This window comes from Hyposmocoma kahamanoa, unplaced genomic scaffold (genome assembly GCF_003589595.1).
Source record: "Hyposmocoma kahamanoa isolate Upper Pololo Valley unplaced genomic scaffold, ASM358959v1 92, whole genome shotgun sequence".
Classification (NCBI taxonomy): Eukaryota; Metazoa; Arthropoda; class Insecta; order Lepidoptera; family Cosmopterigidae; genus Hyposmocoma; species Hyposmocoma kahamanoa.
Genome location: NW_020654748.1, coordinates 15730302 through 15749044, shown reverse-complemented (window position 1 = coordinate 15749044; position 18743 = coordinate 15730302). Strand labels below are relative to the sequence as shown.

The 18743-nt window shown below is 37.8% G+C and overlaps 1 protein-coding gene across 1 annotated transcript in view; it reads right to left on the bottom strand.

Annotated features, from left to right (window-relative positions):
• Window positions 1–17875, bottom strand: part of LOC113236576 (vitamin K-dependent protein C) — an 88982-nt gene extending 71107 nt beyond the window's left edge. The window contains exon 1 of the mRNA XM_026472714.1: window positions 17776–17875. The gene's annotated coding sequence lies outside the window, so the exon portion shown is untranslated. The remainder of the gene's footprint in view (window positions 1–17775) is intronic.
• Window positions 17876–18743: the final 868 nt, after the last annotated feature.

Genomic DNA, 18743 nt, shown 5'->3' with positions numbered 1-18743 from the left:
TAGTGTGAGCGTTACTGCGTTCTGAAGAATATTAGAAATTACAGGCACATGGGACTAGTTAAGTTGTGTCTCAGGAGGGTTTGCGATTTGAAGCTCTGAGTGGCACTGGAACTGCTACGGGCAAGCGCGTCGCTTACCAACAGATGCACGTCTTATTCGTCCAGTCACTTGGTATCATAAAAAAAATCTCATAACAGACATTACAGGGGACTGTACTCGCGGCCACAAAGAAAATTTTTTCTTTAATTTAGTTTATTTAATTAAAAATTCACCACTCACATTCACAGTTACGACCACACATGCGAGTTACAGGTAAATAATACAAACTGTAGGCTTTGTTTTTTAACACATTAAACATTATTAAACGGGACGGTTTTTTAACGACCCTTTTTTTGGTAATAGGTGTTAATGTGAAGCCGTTGTTTATGTTTTTGTTTGTACCAATTTGTCTACAAAGTTTCCGAAGCAACAATTTGCTCAATCAAATTTGTTGGATGTAGTAGTTGCTCGCTGAGAGCGACAAATACTTCAAACCTTTGTCAGTCGTTTTCAGCGGGCCGCCAGAGCGTTGTTTTCTTTATATAAGTATTTCTACTTAAATATATTATTTTAAAACTTACCTGATATTATCATTGTTCTGTCGGTCGTTACAAAATGCATTCAGAAATGCATTTTATGAATATTATAATAAAGTACCAGACAACCACATCAATTGCCTGTTCTCAAACTGGAGAATTCCATGGCGGAACTTATTGTGCAGCACTTACAAACTTAAGAACATTCGGACTAGAACCAATTTAAGAAAGTTCATTGTCTAAATTGGTCCTACTGGGAATCGGACCCGGGACCTCCTTATCCAGCTCATTTTATTGTTGTTTGATTAACTTTAAGTAGACACAAGGGATTGAAAACAAGTCGAAGAAGTAGGGGAGAGTTGCGTATTACCGCGAGGTAGATAATTTCGCGCCTCTGTATATCTCAATAACAATAACATGAACTGAATAACAATAACTATTTAGAATCGACTGTGTCCCGGTATCATTGTCTGATACGCATTAATACTCGTAAGCACGTTATCACTTTATACTGAGCGATCATTCGAAGACGATGCGTACTGTAAGTTTTCACACTTATCCAAATAATTTTACGAGAGTTTTCGGTAAGAAGCAAGCCATATCACATTTTAATTTTAAGTAATAGTTTTCACATATTTAAAATACTAAAATCGTGTAGAATTGACCTGTAAAATTATTTCGCACCCCTCATGGAAGAATGGCATAAGTGGAGTTACGTCAAAAATGTTTTTTGCTCCATTAGATACAGACAAATGTATCCTACATACTCTTCAATTCTTGAGATAACTCCACTTATGCCATTCTTCCATGAAATGAAACTATTTTTCGGATTTAAATCGCGTATATTTGTTTTTTTTATTTAAATCCGAAAAATAGTTTCATTTCCTATATGAAAACTTTATTTGGCAAATACGTTGAACAGAAGAGGGAGTAGAAAAGATGAAACGAAACTAAAGAACAACCTGCTAAGAGGAAAGTTAGAAAAGAACGTAAGTAAGGAAAGAACAGCAACGTAAACAATAGGAAGGCTAAGTTTTACGCGTAAGTACATACAAATATGTCGAATAATAAAGAAAAGCAAAAACTTCAAAGAGAAAAAGAAAGCTACCAAATATCGAAAGAATGTATCGACAGCATGTAATTAAGTATTTTTAAGACTAAAGACGTAAACATCTTCACTTTCATTCAAAGAGCTACCAAGTCTGCCAGTTCTTTAAGAAAATAAGTACATACAAGGAAGGTTAATGTTATTCACCTGTCTATTAATTTAACTTTATTTATTGTTAACATTTTAACATTCAATTATCTTGCTGTAAAATATAATATTCTGGATTCTTTTTTAATACTCACGACTATAAGGCAACTTATTTATTAGACCTGAGCACGATATGTTCAGACTAGTTTGATAATACCGCGTTTCCCCATTTTTTGGTAATATTGCAACAACTGCCTTTTCTATTTGTTTATGAAGATGCTGTGCTATACGTATATAAAAATCAAAAAGTGTTATGTGTAGTGAAGTGTATTATAGGCCTTATTGCTTAATATAGCAATGTTAAGCAATAAGGCCTATAATTAAGCTCAGGTTTGGTTTATAAAATCATAGTATATATATATATATATATATATATATATATATACACTCTCCCCTATATTTTAGGATCTAATGGAGTTCCCTGCCTGCAAACTTGTTCCCGGAACGTTATAACTTGGGCCTTTACAAGGCGAGAGTGATCATTACTTAGGTGTGCGTGCTCCATCTTCGATCTCCTCGTTACTTTCCATCAAGTGAGATGGAGAACGAATTCATTTTTTTTAACAAGAACAAAAAACTAAGACGACTAATCTGCACTTCGTTTAATGGGAAAATTTACAAATCGATTCTTATTTCAATCTTTAAGTACTAGGTAGGTACTATAAAAGCCATCGTCATCGTCACATAGACAAATGCCGACTCATCGAGAGCAACAACTCCGAAGAGATTACTACGCAATCATCGCGAAACAAACTTATAGCCTAAACACGTTTGTAGATTGAGCCAATGACCATTTATCTTGTTAGCTAATTGTTTAGGAAATTTACTCAATGACGTCAGCTGCAAAATATATTCATTAATTCAAAAGATAACGGAGAGGTAAATTAATTGCGTACGGAATTCCACCATTAGAGCCATTGACTTACAATTATATGGACGTCGGGTCCGCGCTAAAAAGTGTCCGCACTTGTAAGGCGCTAAAATCGTATACAGAGCGCCAAACTCCGCTTTAGTCTTCATTTGTTCTACTAACAGCGCGATACTGCGATGACATTACAATTTAAATTTCGAATAGGTTGACTTGGGACATTTTTTTCGTGATTTTTGTATTAGACCCGTCGTCCATTTATTTGTAAGTCAATGATTAGAGCAGAAATTTTATTTAATAGATTCTAAAATGAAATTTCATCAAAAATCGTTGGAAAACTTTGAAGATTCGAAAGACTCTTCAAAAATACGAACTTTTGTGTTAAACACTAAGGCTCAACTCACACTAGCGCAGAGTCGAAGCGTCTTGCAATGCGTCATGTTTTTCGCCTATAGCATATTCATCTCTACTTTCCCATTTTTAAGTTACAAATTTGTGTTATGCAAATATAGAGTCGCGAGTCGACCGGCTTCGCGCGCTACTTGAGCGCGCTCTTTTGAAAAACTGGACGGCTAAGATCCAACATAATAATATGATCTGCGGTTGGAAGCGACCGATCGCTGCCGGCTGTCTTTTTCGAAGCGGTGGTAAGAGCCAAGGAGAAGGCGAAATGGATGACGGAACACGATGTGTTCTCTCATCCGATCTGTCCCAGGAGGATTGAACACAGACGGCAGGCACGTGTCCGCCGCATTCCTATCAAACTTTATACAGTCGATGTTAAAAGATGTTTAGGTACCTTACTTAGTTGTTACTTCATGTCTAATTATTATTTATTTAAATATAAACGGTATTTTTTTATGTTCTCTGTTATTTTGTTTCTATCCAGTGTCATTGTGTATATTTGCATAATCGATTTTCTGTATATGTGAAAATTGGCATTTGCAATATTAGAATTTGGATGACCTTGATATATATGTCTACTTACTAGATATCTGTGCCGAGCATAAAATCATCGGTAGTGACGTCTGACGACGGCGGCAGCGTGGTCGATGTAAAAAAAACATTGTGAAATCAACCATTGTAATCATTTTCAAAGTTTTTTTTACACCTTAATTTATGCACTTTATTAAAACGACTCAATTTAAAGAATGCTTATAAAAAAGCAATCACATACAAGTAAGTAATAAGCTCTTAATTTAAATTTAATATGAATAGGATGTAAAATGCTGTATTGAAATATAGTAAACATAGATATCCTCTTATCTATGACAGTAAATAATTAACAGAGAAGCTGATACTTCATTAAAATAAAGCAAATTACCACGCCAATTTTACACCGGTAAGTTCATCGGCGGCGTGTCGGTATGTCTATAGGTTGTATAAACCAATTATTTTAGAGATATATAATGCAAACTCATTAGGGCAAAATATTCTTTTTTCAATTAATATATAATTAATTTGATTGTGCCTTTTTTATCAATAGTAATTTGTTTTGTTATTAAGGTATTTTTTGCAATTGTTTAGAAAATTACAGTTACCTATTTTCAACTGTCGTCGTTGTACGATGCAATATTACAATCTCAAAGTGCTTAAGCTTTAGGGCGCATTTATTCGACACGAATTTCATCGCGTATGGGGGTTAAGTAGCTCGCGTCCGTAGGCTGTGTACCCTCGAGACCCTACACGTGACCCCTGGGTGGTGCCAAATAAGCTACAAACTCCGGTGGTAGACCTTGGTCGTGGCTGGTGACCACCCTCTGGGCGAAGCCTAGCCGCCAAACAGCTATAGCTGTGTTCCGGCTTGACGCCCAGAGTAGCCGCTCTAGAGTGAAGGGTCTGTACAGTTGCACTGCACTGATTTGGTTGATCTCGGGGCTCCCTTGTTGTTGCGCTGGGAACCTAGATGCGGAGGGTAGCGGGATCCGAAGCACGGTGCTCCGCTGGCCGACCGCAGGTAGTAGGGGGCCCAATTAGCTGACTAGCCTCCAGTGAAAGGCTGCCCCGCCAACTCGCGAAAAATCCCGGGGTGCTCCATCGTGCCGGTTGGCGACCGGATGAAAGGACCCGATGGCCACTCCCGGGGGGGTTCGGGCGTCCCCGCGCGCTCCAGTCTAGTTTCCCATCGGCGTACCATATAGGGTATGTGCCGCATGACTTTCAGTAGTAGTGTCTCGTACAACTGCCTTCGCTCTCCCCATTCACTCTAACCCTAATATGAAAAGGTCAAGAAAATTGAGGAAGGCTAAACAGCGGATGCACGTCCTTTCACTTAAAGTGCACCTCTCGAACATCCGAGGTCTGCACTCCAATCTCTCATCTGTCCACCACCATCTTGAGACTGAAAGGCCTCACATGCTCTTCCTCACGGAGACCCAAATTAGATGTCCTTCGGACACGGCGTATCTGCATTACCCAGGTTACATTCTGGAGCACAAATTTAAGCAGCGCGCTGGTTCCTGCGTTTACGCTCGTGATGACATCTGCTCTAAACGTCTCCGTGACCTTGAAGACCCCGATCTCTCTGTAATGTGGGTTCTGGTAGACACTGGACTGGAACAAATTGTCTACGCCAGTGTGTATCGGTCGCATTCTGGAGACCCGGAGACGACTAGGCTGTTCAACTATCTCTGCAGCTCGGCGGAAACAGTCCAACAACGGTATCCTAAAGCACAACTTGTCTTTTTGGGGGACTTTAATGCCCATCACCAGGAATGGTTGTTCCCATATCAAAAAACCGACCACGCTGGAAGAGAGGCGCGGGCATGTGCTCTATCGCTAGACCTCACCCAGCTGGTGAGTTGCGCTACCAGGGTACCGGACGTTGACGACCACACTGCCAATTGCCTGGATCTTCTGCTGACAACCGATCCAGACCGCTACCAAGTATCGGTCTCATCCCCACTAGGGACATCCGATCACTGTCTGGTGAAATCTGTATCTGTCTACTCCCCGCCCGATCTCAGTACGGGAAGTACTAGGAGGATGTGGCGATACAAGTCAGCAGATTGGGATGCGATGCGGCATTTCTTTGCATCTTATCCCTGGCGGCAGCTGTGCTTCTATTCTGACGATCCGACGTGCTGCGCGTCTGCCGTCTCTGAGGTGATTATTCGGGCTATGGAATACTTTATTCCGTATTTCGAAGTCTCCTCCAGCGGCAAAGCTCGCCCTTGGTTTAACGCTGAGTGTGCTTCTGCGGAAACGCTAAAGCAATCTGCGTACCAGGCTTGGGCTGATGCTCGAGATCGCAAAGCACCGGAAACCCTCCGTCTGAAGAAAGCCTTTAATAAAGCCGCTAGATCCTGCAAAAAAGCGATACGGAAAGCTCGCTTCGGCCATATTAGTCGTATTGGGGTCAGGTTAGCTTCATATCAGGGAGTAAAGCATTCTGGTCACTCGCTAAATCGGTCGAAGCGAATTTCTGCAGGTCATCCCTTCCGCCTTTAATGAGAGATGACGGATCGCTGGCTCATACCGCTGAAGAGAAAGCAAATCTTTTTGTTTCTCTTTTTGCTTCCAACTCCCGTCTTGACGCTACTTTGCAAACACCACCTACACTACCTCGATGTGACTCGGAAATGCCCGAAATCACTATCCGTCAAAAAGAGGTGTTGAAAGCTTTACGCAAATTAGACGTCAACAAAGCCAGTGGCCCTGACGGAGTCCCAGCGATTGTCCTGCGGAACTGTGCACCCGAGTTGTCTCCGGTGTTGACTCGCCTGTATCGCCTCTCTATGAGTTCTGGACAAGTCCCGAAATCCTGGAAGCTTGCAAATGTACAGCCTGTACCTAAGAAAGGTAGCCATGCCGACCCATCTAATTATCGACCTATCGCAATCACCTCCATACTCTGTAAGACTATGGAGCGTGTATTGAACAGCCGTCTCCTTGGATACCTCGAAGATAACGATCTCCTCAGTGATCGACAATATGGTTTTCGCCGTGGACGATCTCCTGGGGATCTTCTTGCGTACGCCACACATTTATGGAGCGAGGCTGTCGAGAAACGCGGTGAATCGCTTGCCGTGTCTCTCGACATATCAAAGGCCTTTGATAGGGTTTGGCATGATAGCCTGTTAAACAAGCTTCCAGCTTACGGAATTCCTGTTGGCTTTTGCACATGGATAGGCGATTTTCTGAAGGATAGGTCAATCCGTGTAGTTGTAGATGGTTACTCGTCTGCTCCTCATGGTATAAATGCCGGTGTACCTCAGGGATCTGTCCTCTCCGCCACTCTATTCTTGCTGCATATCAACGACCTGCTGCTGATGCCCGGTATCTTTGGGTACGCAGACGACAGCACAGTGGCGGTGAGTTATGTGCCAGACGCCCGAGACAACAGTGAAGAGATCCGGTGTAAGCGAGAGGCGATGGTCACCCGGTTGAACCTGAGTCTGAAAGCTGCTTCCGACTGGGGAGATGCTAACAGGGTCAGGTTTAATGCGGCTAAAACACAGGCGTGTCTTTTCTCATCAAAACGGAGTCCCCTACACCTTACTCCGACTTTCCGAGGTGTATCCGTGCCGATAAGGGACCACCTTGAGCTACTTGGTCTGGACTTATCATCCAACCTCAACTTTGGGCGATACATCGAGTGCTTGGCAAAAACTGCTGCCAGAAAACTAGGCATACTTTTCAAGGTCAGGCGGTACTTCACACCTGAACAGCTTTTAAATCTGTATAAAGCACAAGTTCGATCCTGTATGGAGTACTGCTGCCACCTTTGGGACGGCTCTGCCCAATACCAGTTAGCTGCCTTGGACTCGGTGGAGCGTAAAGCAAAGAGACTTATTAACAATAATCCTCTTGTGGAGTCGAAGCTCCAAAATCTCGATCATCGCAGAAAAGTAGCCTGCTTGTCGGTTTTCTATCGGATACATTTCGGGGAGTGTGCGCAGGAACTTTTCAATTTGGTTCCGCCCTCACCGTTCCTCCTTCGGTCGACTAGAAGGTCCGGAGCACTCCATTCTTATGTCGTTGATATTCCAGCTATTCGCACTAAGCGCCTTGCCTCCTCCTTTCTGATGCGTACGGCAAAGGAATGGAATGCTCTACCGGCTAATCTGTATTTCCCGAAAAGTACAATTTGGGGCTATTCAAGGCTAGAGTGAATAGGCATTTTTTAGGCAAACGCGTCCCATCGTCGGTCACATCGTCGCTTAACATCAGGTGAGATTGTGGCCAAGCGTGTGTCTATTATATATTTAAAAAAAAAAAGTTCACCCCGCGCGGCCGTCGCGCTGTCGCCGAGCGGAGTCCGCGTTGCCGCGCGCAGCGACCGCCGTTGTCTACTCATCATCATCATCAACCCTTTTATGCGTCCCTCTGTTGGGCACGGGTCTCTTTTCAGACGAGGGTTTAGGCCTTAGTTCGCCACGCTGGCGCAATGCGTGTTGGGGACTTCCCACGATTTTCGAGGGTTGCGAACCTTCTTCGTGCAGGTCTCATCACAATATTTTTCTTCACACAAAAGCTCATGATAAATTTCTAATTAAATTTTTGCACATAAATTCCGAGAAATCAGAGGTGAGAGTCCGAATTCGAACCCACGACCCTCTGCTTGAGAATCAGTAGGTCGAACCATTAGGCTACCACGGCTTAACTAACTGTCATGCCAAAATACGCTCTATAAGCCTTTACGTTTTAACTTAAATGAGCGTCTCGGGCACGCGGGCGAAACTGGCTTGAATTTGGTCTACATGGCGGCCCGCGTTGCCTAGTAAATAGAATTCAGATTCCCCTTTAATGTACATGAAGGCGTGATACGTGACTCTCCTCGTGTAACTGGGCATTTATAATTACTCCAGCTATCGTCATCTCTACAATATTATTAGTTAATATATTTTCTAAACGACTGAAATTTATAGATCAAGAAAATATAGTTTTGAACTGTCTGTTGCATTAAATGTCCGCTTTTACTCGTAAAGTTGTTTCACTAACTCTTATATTTTAACACCTGCAGCTAATTAATAAACTGTTATCATTTCTTTCATTACAATCTACTCGGATAGGTCCAACTACGATTAGTTCCACGAATTTCCGTTTCCAAATATAATATTTTTATTTGTTGCTCAGGTATTACATTAATGACCTTAATGTATTTTTTTATAATATACATAAAGTGACGGGATGAACCAGTCGTGCGCCTGGTGATCAGTGAAACATCTATCCATAACACAACGACATGTTCATCCATGTAACAACAACGCAAAAGACTGCCGAGTAGCATAGTTATTCTTTCTGATCACGAAACAAGTAACAACAGTTGTTGTTTAAACAATCGTTTCTTTTAATTTTCTGTTGAAAGTTATATGACAGATTAGTAAAAACAGTGGTTTATATAGCAAAACAATAAGAGACAGAATGTTAATTACCGGCCCGTCTTTCATCTCACGTGATTAACCGGCAGATGTTGCGACTTACACATTAAACACATTAACGCTGTTCTATATTTACAATATTAAAATATCATTGCTTAAAATGGTTTGGGCGAATATAACATATAACGTTTCAATAGCATTTGAAAAGTCAAGTATTCCATTGCATACAAAGTTTGCAAAGGAATTTATGCTTATTACGGGTAACCGTAATAAGCATAAATTCCTTTGCAAACTTTAGTCTAACAAGGGTTTCCGATTCAAGTTTCGTCATTAAATGTAAAACGAGTTTCAGATACTATTTATTGATTGCAACCTAGGAGACAGGAGAGAACTTATTGATCACCGTAAATAGATATAAATATTCATTTGTATTTCTAAACATCACGTAATGGTACAAATAAAATGTCAATTCAAAACTTCGAGTCCAATATAATAACGGCTTCAGGATGCTGATGGGGCTGCCGCGGGCTTGCTGCAGCGCCTCGGGCATGTTTTCGCAAGCTAGAACTGATTATTTTTATGCTATAAGTAGTGCTCAAACAGACTGCCTCGATGCTCAGCAGGCTGCGGAACAGTCCCAACTCACAGTCACTTTGCTCAGGAGCTGATGAGCAGAATGTAACTTTTCTAATTCAGACACTAATTTTTTTAAATGTACACTAACACTGACATAAGAGTTCTCTTGCTACTAACCCATTTGGACTGTAGTCATTTAGTCTGCATTCTAATCATGGAATCCATTCTTACATTGCTTGACCATTCTCGGGATTTTGATACCGTCGATATCTACTCAGCTTTTGCTTTCTAAGCGTTATTTACTATGATTTTGATAGTAATAGTGTTACATGGTTTACTAGCTATCTCAACGGTCGTACCTACTCAACGGATGGAGGTGCACGATAAGGATGATGATGATGTTTCTTAAAATGGAAGCCCGTCGAGAATTGCATTTTGCTTCTTTGTAATTTGGAATAATAAAGTCCAAGTAATCCATGTATAGTAATCCATGCATGTCAGACATGCATCTCGCCTTGTATACCCTCGACACGAAACAGCAGCGTTTCGAAATAGTTTTCGCTATACTGCCTCGAAATGCTGGAACAATATACCTCCACCCTTAGAGCTTTATGTAGGTCCCTCCACCTATCAGAAAAAAAAAATTTCGTCATTTTGTATTTAATAAGTTATTCAAAGAGCATTTATTTAAAATTAAAAATGTCCAATGTAGCTGGTGATATGTGGAGGATATATTTTTGCATTTTGTTACTTCTTATTCGTTAAGTTATATATTTTCATGAGATCATGACTTCATTTAAATGAGACTTAATAAAATACTTCCTTAAAAAATTGTTAAATAAGATATGTGTACATATTTTTTAAATTATTTAGTTTTCTGTTTATATAGTGCTTATGACAACGTAATCTAGTTCAACATCTGCTATGTTCCGTTCTATGCGTATTTATGTTTTCGGATCCACTGAAAAACAGCGTCGTAGTACCTTCAGTGACACGGCAATACGCTGAGTGGACGACGGATTCTGTAACGGCGTAGTGCACACGCCGCCAGTTTAGTTAATTATTATTAGTTACATTAAACAACGAACAGAATACGAGAAATACGAGAACAAACTAGTGGAGTAATTTCACAAAAAATAATTGAATATCAATTCAATAAAAATTTAATTAATACAGTGAATAGCGACATCTCTCGCCAGGACTGGTAGCTGTAAAGGTACTAACTGGGTGATAAATCTGTCATAGATTTCTCATAGATGGCGCTACGACTAAAAAGTCGTTGAAAAACCAAATACAAAGACACGACGCAAGCACATAGAGGAATTCGTGAGATCCGTTGGTTCGTTCCGTGGCTTAGTTGGTATAGCGTCTGCCACGGTATGCAAGAAGACGTCGGTTCGAATCCGACTGGATCGAAGGAATTATTTCTGAGTGTTTTTCTGAGTGTTCGATCTTTGTATTAATAATTTTTTTTTTTCTTCTTTTCTTGCTTTCTCGTAAATTATTAAATGGTTTGTAATGAGCCATGTTATGCCTTCAATTTTGCTTTGTATCTAATTTTCTAGTCGTAAACTGTTCAGTATTTTTTAGTAATGTAATGTGTGTGTACTATTTATACAGAATAAATTATTTCTGTTCTATTCTATAAATAAATAAAAAATGCATCGAATTTGAAAATCCAAATATTCTGCTTAAGTACTCTCTAAAGCTGGTAGGCCGATTTTTCGGGGTTTAGCGTTAACCTGTCGTTAAACTAAATCTGAAAACGGTAAAAAAGGGACACCGACGTTCCAACATTAATTGTTTTGAGTTCTTATAATTTTGATAAATATGTTTACATTAAATAACTTTTCTACATTTGTCGCAATGGTAACACGCCACGGTCACGTAGACACCTGGGCTGATGTACTACGCAAAATAAGCAAATTTTACCTGGGTTATAGGTACCTGCGCCCAACGTATCACAGGGCGTGGTATTTAAATTGCAGCTGTGTATCACACGCACTTGTCGGAAGTCAGCAATCCCCGTATCACAGCTGCTTTGTCACGCACCATTGACTGTAGTCTACATCTATACGCATCACCGAGCATTTTAGTTATATTATTCATTGCATGTGTATATTATTGATGCTACACGTCAAAGTAGATATTGTAGGGACGGACTATCTGATCAACATCTTCTTGTTAGTATAATTGCTTGCAATACGCAAAAGATTTGTTGCTAAATCTTGCTTTCTATAACTTTATGAAATAGATACCAAAACTTAAGAAGCTTGTTCCATACTTCGACATTCAATACTTTCGTTCTAAGACGTAAAGTCCTCAAATTCTGGCGCTTACTTAATAGACTATTAAGTTAGAGCCAGAATTTACAAGTCAAGTTAGACTACTTTTGACTTAAATAATGAAAATCTATAAATCGAAATATTCCAGAAAAAAATCCTTAAGTATACTTTATTAAGTGTAAATTTCCAGTACTAAATGAAAAATTATACGAACCGACAGAAATTCACCTTAAGGACCACGTGATTCGACCATCATATTATTAATTAGCATACCTGCACATTTTATGTATAGGTACAACATAATTTTATGAGTAGGTACGTACGTCTGCTCTCACTTAAGTAATTAAATTTACACTCTGTCTAAAAGTTTTAGCACAACAGTTGAGGTTTCGTGATATAAAATATACTTTTAATATAACGACGAAGATAGAATACACATTACGTTATACAAAAAATTGTACTGACGTTTAATGACAAGGTAGCGGAAAATTTAAAAACAGTTTAATGATTAAAACTTATATTTAGATTATACTTTAATAAACGAAAAACCCATTTCAAATGAAGTTTACGAAATTTACAAGAACACAAAATCGCCAACTCGTACCACTCGAAAAACCTGTATCTATGCAGAAAATTAAAACAAATGAAAAAAAAAGACAGTCGACCATTGACTTTGGTACGTCAATACAGTCGACTAATTTTATTATTTTGAAATTGTACTTAGCTAAAATAAAAACGTAATTAACTATTTTATCGAATCTAAATCGCGTATATTTGTTTTTTCAAACAAACCAATGTTTCGGGTCCTCTGGTCAGCTATTTTACCTTTTTATATCCAGTTCTTACAGGACCTACATAGGCCCCTAAATTTTGGTTTCTTCGAAAAATCAAATATACGCTATTTAGATCCTAAAAATTAGTTTCCTTTCCTACATGTAACAATCGCGAAAACCTTTGTAATCGAAATCAAAAGGTAAAGTAACAGACCAGACTTTATAAAGAACACTCTGTGGGAATTTTACAGGTGTTTCGCAAAATGCACCGGTATGTGTAGTAAGTAAATTCTTCATAAGTCTTACTATGGTCTTACTCTGTTTACTGCAACGTCAATATGAGTACTAAAATGTTTTATACAGTGTAGTGCGTCCATATACAAATTTTTCAGTTTGAAACCTAACCAAGAAGAAGGCAGAAGGAACAATATATTATAATTAACGATTTCCATAAAATATTTACTTATGCAATGCACGTATCACTTATGACAATCACGACCGAGTACCCATGATGGACACTGATGTGGAATATTAATCAATTAAAGCCACTTACATACTCTCATAATAAGTAATAGTATGTGACAAATCAAAAGCCTTGAAAGCTAACTAACTTTTCACCTCTTGCCCACAATTACCCATAAATTAATAAAAAAAGTACCTAAACAATAAAGGAAAATTTATGCTCTGATAAAATTACGTTTATTGTGTGCTTACATCATACTTCATGTTCGCATATTAGAATATTGATCTTATGCGTGTCTATTTTATATAAAATTTTGTAATCTTTAATTAACCTTCAACATTTTTGCGTTTTTTTGACGATTCACCAATTTATGATACTTTAAGTCAATGTAATACCAGGGGTTGAAAAAGCTAACCGTTATAAGGGCATTTCTCCTAAATTCTTTGACTCCGATGGTCGAATTTTTTTGTTAATTTTAGAAAAAACTTTGAGCGAGAAGGAAAACGAACTCAAACTTACATAAGATTCCATTATTAGGGCAACTAGATTTTTAGCAGTTAATAATATATTTGATCCACCTAATTCAGCTACCACCGAAATAAGGATAATTTAACAAAAGGCATAATTTTTGTATAAAATATTATGAAAAAGGCAATAAAAGCTTTCAATTATCTACAGAAACATTTTACTATTATGACTTACCTTAAATCAAGCTTAAAAAACTTGCTTAAAAACTAAAATTCCAGACCAGGATGACGCAAATAAATTTCACTTATGACTATTAATTAAAATTGGTTTTCAGTTTGACTGTTCAGCCTTTTTTCAATTACACAAAGTATATCCGTATCTCTTTTAAAACAATTTTTAGAACGCAATTTGTAGCTACAAAAGCTACTCTAACGCTAATCAGTTTTTTTGAACTTGCGTGATTAATATCTTTCATTGTTTTTATACATGACGAGGTAATTCATACAACTTCAAAATCTTTCCTTCCGGTTTTTCTTCGCATACCTCTGTCTATCTTTTTCTTTAAACTTTTGATATTATAATTGGATCGCTTTTTATCTTTGCTTTTCAAGCACGTTCCATCATCTTCATGATCTCTTTGATTTTTCTTCTGTTTTGATTTTCCCTATTCATTTTGGGCGGGAAGCATGTCAAATTGTGAAAATCGATAACAATAACTAAACATTTATATAAAAAATCGCATGAAATTCTTGGTTTTCAAAGAAAATATGGCTTCGATGTCAGTTTTTTTCCGACTTCGGTGGAAACTTTTCTGAATTCGGTGGCATAAAATTCACCAAATCTAAGGCCACGGGAATCAGAAAATATATATATTTTGATATTACTCGTAAACGACAATACTGTAGAACCAATCAATTGTTGCTATATTTTAGTCGTTACAACACATAAAAAATATTACATACAACTATAAAATTTAGTTTTTGAAATATCCTGTACACCGAATTAAAAATCAACCTGGACCAAATCCACGGAATTACGTATTTACACGCAAAAAAAATCGGCAACAAATCATCCACCTGTTCTATTCAGGGCATGATGGACGAATAATTCGTACGAATTGCGAAGCTTCTCAAATGCTTCACTTGTGATATGTAGCGTGATTAGTAACGACCACCGAATTCAGATTAAAAGTACTCTGATCTAATTTATTATACGTGAACCAAAGTCTAACATTGATATACGGTTTAAATTTTGAGAAAAAATACATTTCTGTTGGATTCTGCATTCGGGACACGCCGCCATTGTCAGGTTTTAGGCATTTCGGATTTTTTTTCTATTAGTTCCGAAAGGTTTATTGTGAAGATTTTGTGCTCTCCGACCTATATTATATACTCTATTTTTTGTAGATATTTGTTTTGACAGATAAGTGGAGTTTAGTGCATGGACACGGACACAGAAAATTGCGGGTTTGGGGAATAGGCGTTTGATCACAAAGTAAAAGCAAATACGGTGAAATTTGCAATGTTCCAGTAAAAGATTTCGATAACAGGAACGTTTTCGGTTATGATACCAAGGGGCGAGACGAACAAGTCGTGCGCCTGGAGGTAAGCGACACGTTTGTCCATAATAGTTGTGTGCCACAAAGATCTGAGGGGCACTGCCACACATTACTGTTTGGCGGCAAAAATAAGTAAGGCGGCAGTACTTCCCTTGACGAACTCTTCACAAGGAGCTCTACTGCTACTAATTCCAGATAAAGCATGTTTACGACTATAATAAGTAATTCGCTTACACAACCGCGGCTACAGACGCCTTCCGATTTCATGGCTAATAGAAACAAAATTTCCTACTTTCATAGTTCAATAAATATGTATCTTTTATTTAGTCATACTTATACAGTCCTCATTTTTATACACATTTTATGCTAATCTTTAACAAAGTACATACACTTGACCCGCATGGCAGTATGCGTACGTGTGCCGCGCAGAAGCAAATACCTCAGCTAGCAATGCAGATTAATAATAAACACATTTAAGTGAAAATTATGTCATCGATTAACTAGTTACTTACTGAGAAATTCATGCAAATATTTTAAAATCACCCCGGTGGATGAGAGAATATTTCTTATCTAAGATAATCTCAGTATAGAGTACTAAAAAACCGACCTCAAAAGTTCGTGGAATTATATCTATTTGCCAAGTTTTACTGAAATCGGTCACCGGAAAGTGCGCGAAACCAGATTCATTCCTAAGTTTGCCACCCTTAGAGGTGAAATATTTTCATCAAATTTAAATGAGACCACTACACCACGGTACCCTTTTTCTAACAAAAAAAGAATCATCAAAATCGGTTCACAAATAGCATAACATATATACGTCGAATTGAGAACTTTTTTGAAGTCGGTTAAAAATAATTTCAAAAAACAAAGATTTACAACAAGCACATAGAAAAATTCGTAAGGTCCGCTAGTTCGTTCCGTAGCGTAGTTAGCTTAGCGTCTGGTACAGTTTGTTGTAAGAGGTTGGTTCGAATCCAGCCGAAACGAAGGAAATTTTTGTAAGTGTTCGATCTTTGTATTAATAATTAATACAAAGTAAGTAAAATAATAACATTGCCACCTTTTTGTTGACTGGTCACGTTGTAAGGCACAGGGCGCATGTAACTATATTTTTTAGACAAAGGATTTATTAACCTAATAGCCAGCAAATTAAATATGTAGTGTTGTTCTCATTAACTTATTTTCGTAAAATATTAAATTATAAAAAAAAAATATTATAATAATTACGGGTTATACCGGAAGTACTATACAATAATATTTTCATCACACTTACACATAAATAGTATGTCTGCGTGCAGGCTAACTTGACTATAATGCCCCAAATAAAACCCTCGCGCCTTTTTCTTCTCACTACCGATCATGGCTGTAATAAGAAGAAAAAAGGCGGGAGGTTTTTATTTGGGGCATTATAGTCAAGTTAGCCTGCACGCAATTATACTATTTACTGGCGAATGTGATGAAAAATGTAGTATTTTTCACGGGCGGTACGGCAATTACGAACCTCGACTCCGAAAGTTCATTCAGAATAAAAATTTTAATAGAGATGCGTTCGTAATTCCTTATTTACAGCCCTCAATACACAATTTACTGAACAATAATCAAATAAAGTAAAAACAAAAGAAAAGATCCTGCTTTTTAACAATTAATTTATTAGACGGCCAGGCACCATCTAAGAATTACTGAAATCATATTCTTGGCCGGTGTCAAAAATAACAATTCGGTATTGTATAATACAATTTCAATATGTTCAATTATATACCGGAGAGGTTGTTTGGTATTAGCGAAAATAATAATTGAATTATCTAACAAACATATAAATGAATTTTTTCTTTATCAAAACCCGCGGGCCCTTACAGGTTTCACGGTCACAGCTGCAGACTGCGGTGACTGCAGTCAGCAGAAAAGTTGTTCAATAAAAAAATATGTAACTTTCGCAAAGACTTAAGAATCCGATATATCTAACAAACACTTTTATTTAAGACTGTACAGAGTACTAAAAAACCCGACCTTAAAAGTCATTTATCCCATTTGCCACCCATATAGCTGGAATATTTTCTTCAAATTTAAATGGGACCACATTTGAGGTATCCTCTTTCCAACAAGAAAAGAGTCATCAAAATCGGTTTTAAAATGCCATTTATCGCGTAACATTCACACAATAAAAAAACACAATGAAATTGAGAACCTCCTCCTGTTTTAAGTCAGTTAAAAATTGTCGTGTTTCACTAAACTAAAAACTTTTGTCCGTAGCAAACCTTTTTAAATACTTCTTAAAATTAGAACACTACGTTAGAGAATTTTCATCGGTGACATGCTACGTTAAGTATTCTAAAGAAATTTCATTAGTTACATGATGTAAACTTTAGATTACGGAACTTCAAATTTGGCTGTTTTGGAATTCAAATTAAAGACGCTTTCCCGTATTCAAACTTTGATCACGGAAAATATCACAATAACACAATTATTTTTTTATAGTAGTCCAAATATTTTTTAATCTTTATTTTTACAAAACGTTACGTTACGTTTTACAAAAATCAACATTTTTAATAACAATTTGAAATATTTTGATGGACACTCAAAATTTGAAACTGAAAATACCGAAATTAAACTAGCTAAAATAGAGTGACTTACCTCAAACAATCAGCTGTTGAATCAATGTTACGATCCGTTTTCAAGTATTTCGATGACCGGCGCGAGCGCAATCCCGCGCGATAGACAACGCGCCGGCGACTTTACTAGAGTGATACTGCACTGAAAACACTCTCATACACATTGCGAAGTCAAATAAACCTTGCAGGTACGCAAAAGTGAGTCATTTTATATCCTGCGGTTGATATAAAGTCTTACATTCTGTGTCCTACTATTATTTTACGTCCAGCATTACAGTCCAGCTTCATCCAGCTAGTGGTTAGGGAAAATTTAATAAACCGTTTTTGTTACAAAGGCAGTATTAATATGTAAAAATTTATCTAAAATTACTAAATTGGATAAGTACACTGTAGACAATCAAATTTAAGTAAATAAAACGCATCTTCTTGCATGACAGATTTAATGCTGGCCATAACCGCAAGTCCAGGAATATTCTGCCTGCTCCCCAAAGAACAGAGAATTCTATTTTAGTCAGCAGCTGTATATTCATTCTATTCCCAAGCAATTAAGTAAGTAATACTTCGAACTTACATACCAGACACGTAAGTGTACAGTACTTATTGTAAGGCTTTTTATAACAATAAATTATTATTACTTTGATTATCTATTTTAGACTATCGCCTCTCATATGGCCTTTTTTTTCTTATTATAATATCAAGTAACAGGACGAACAAGTAGTCGTGCGCCTGATGGTAAGCTAAACGCCTGTTCATAACAGTTGCAGTGCCATTCAGAGTTTTAAATCGCAAAAATCTGAGGGCCACTGCCACTGCGCCAGACACCCTGAGCCATAAGTTGACAAGTCCCATGTAACTTCACCAGCACCCTTACCCTTCAAACCGGAATACAGTAATGCTGATATTACTACTTGACGGCAGAAATAGGTAAAGTGGCAGTACTTCTCTGAACGAACTCTTTCACAAGGAGGTCTGCTAATCCTAAAAGCTTAA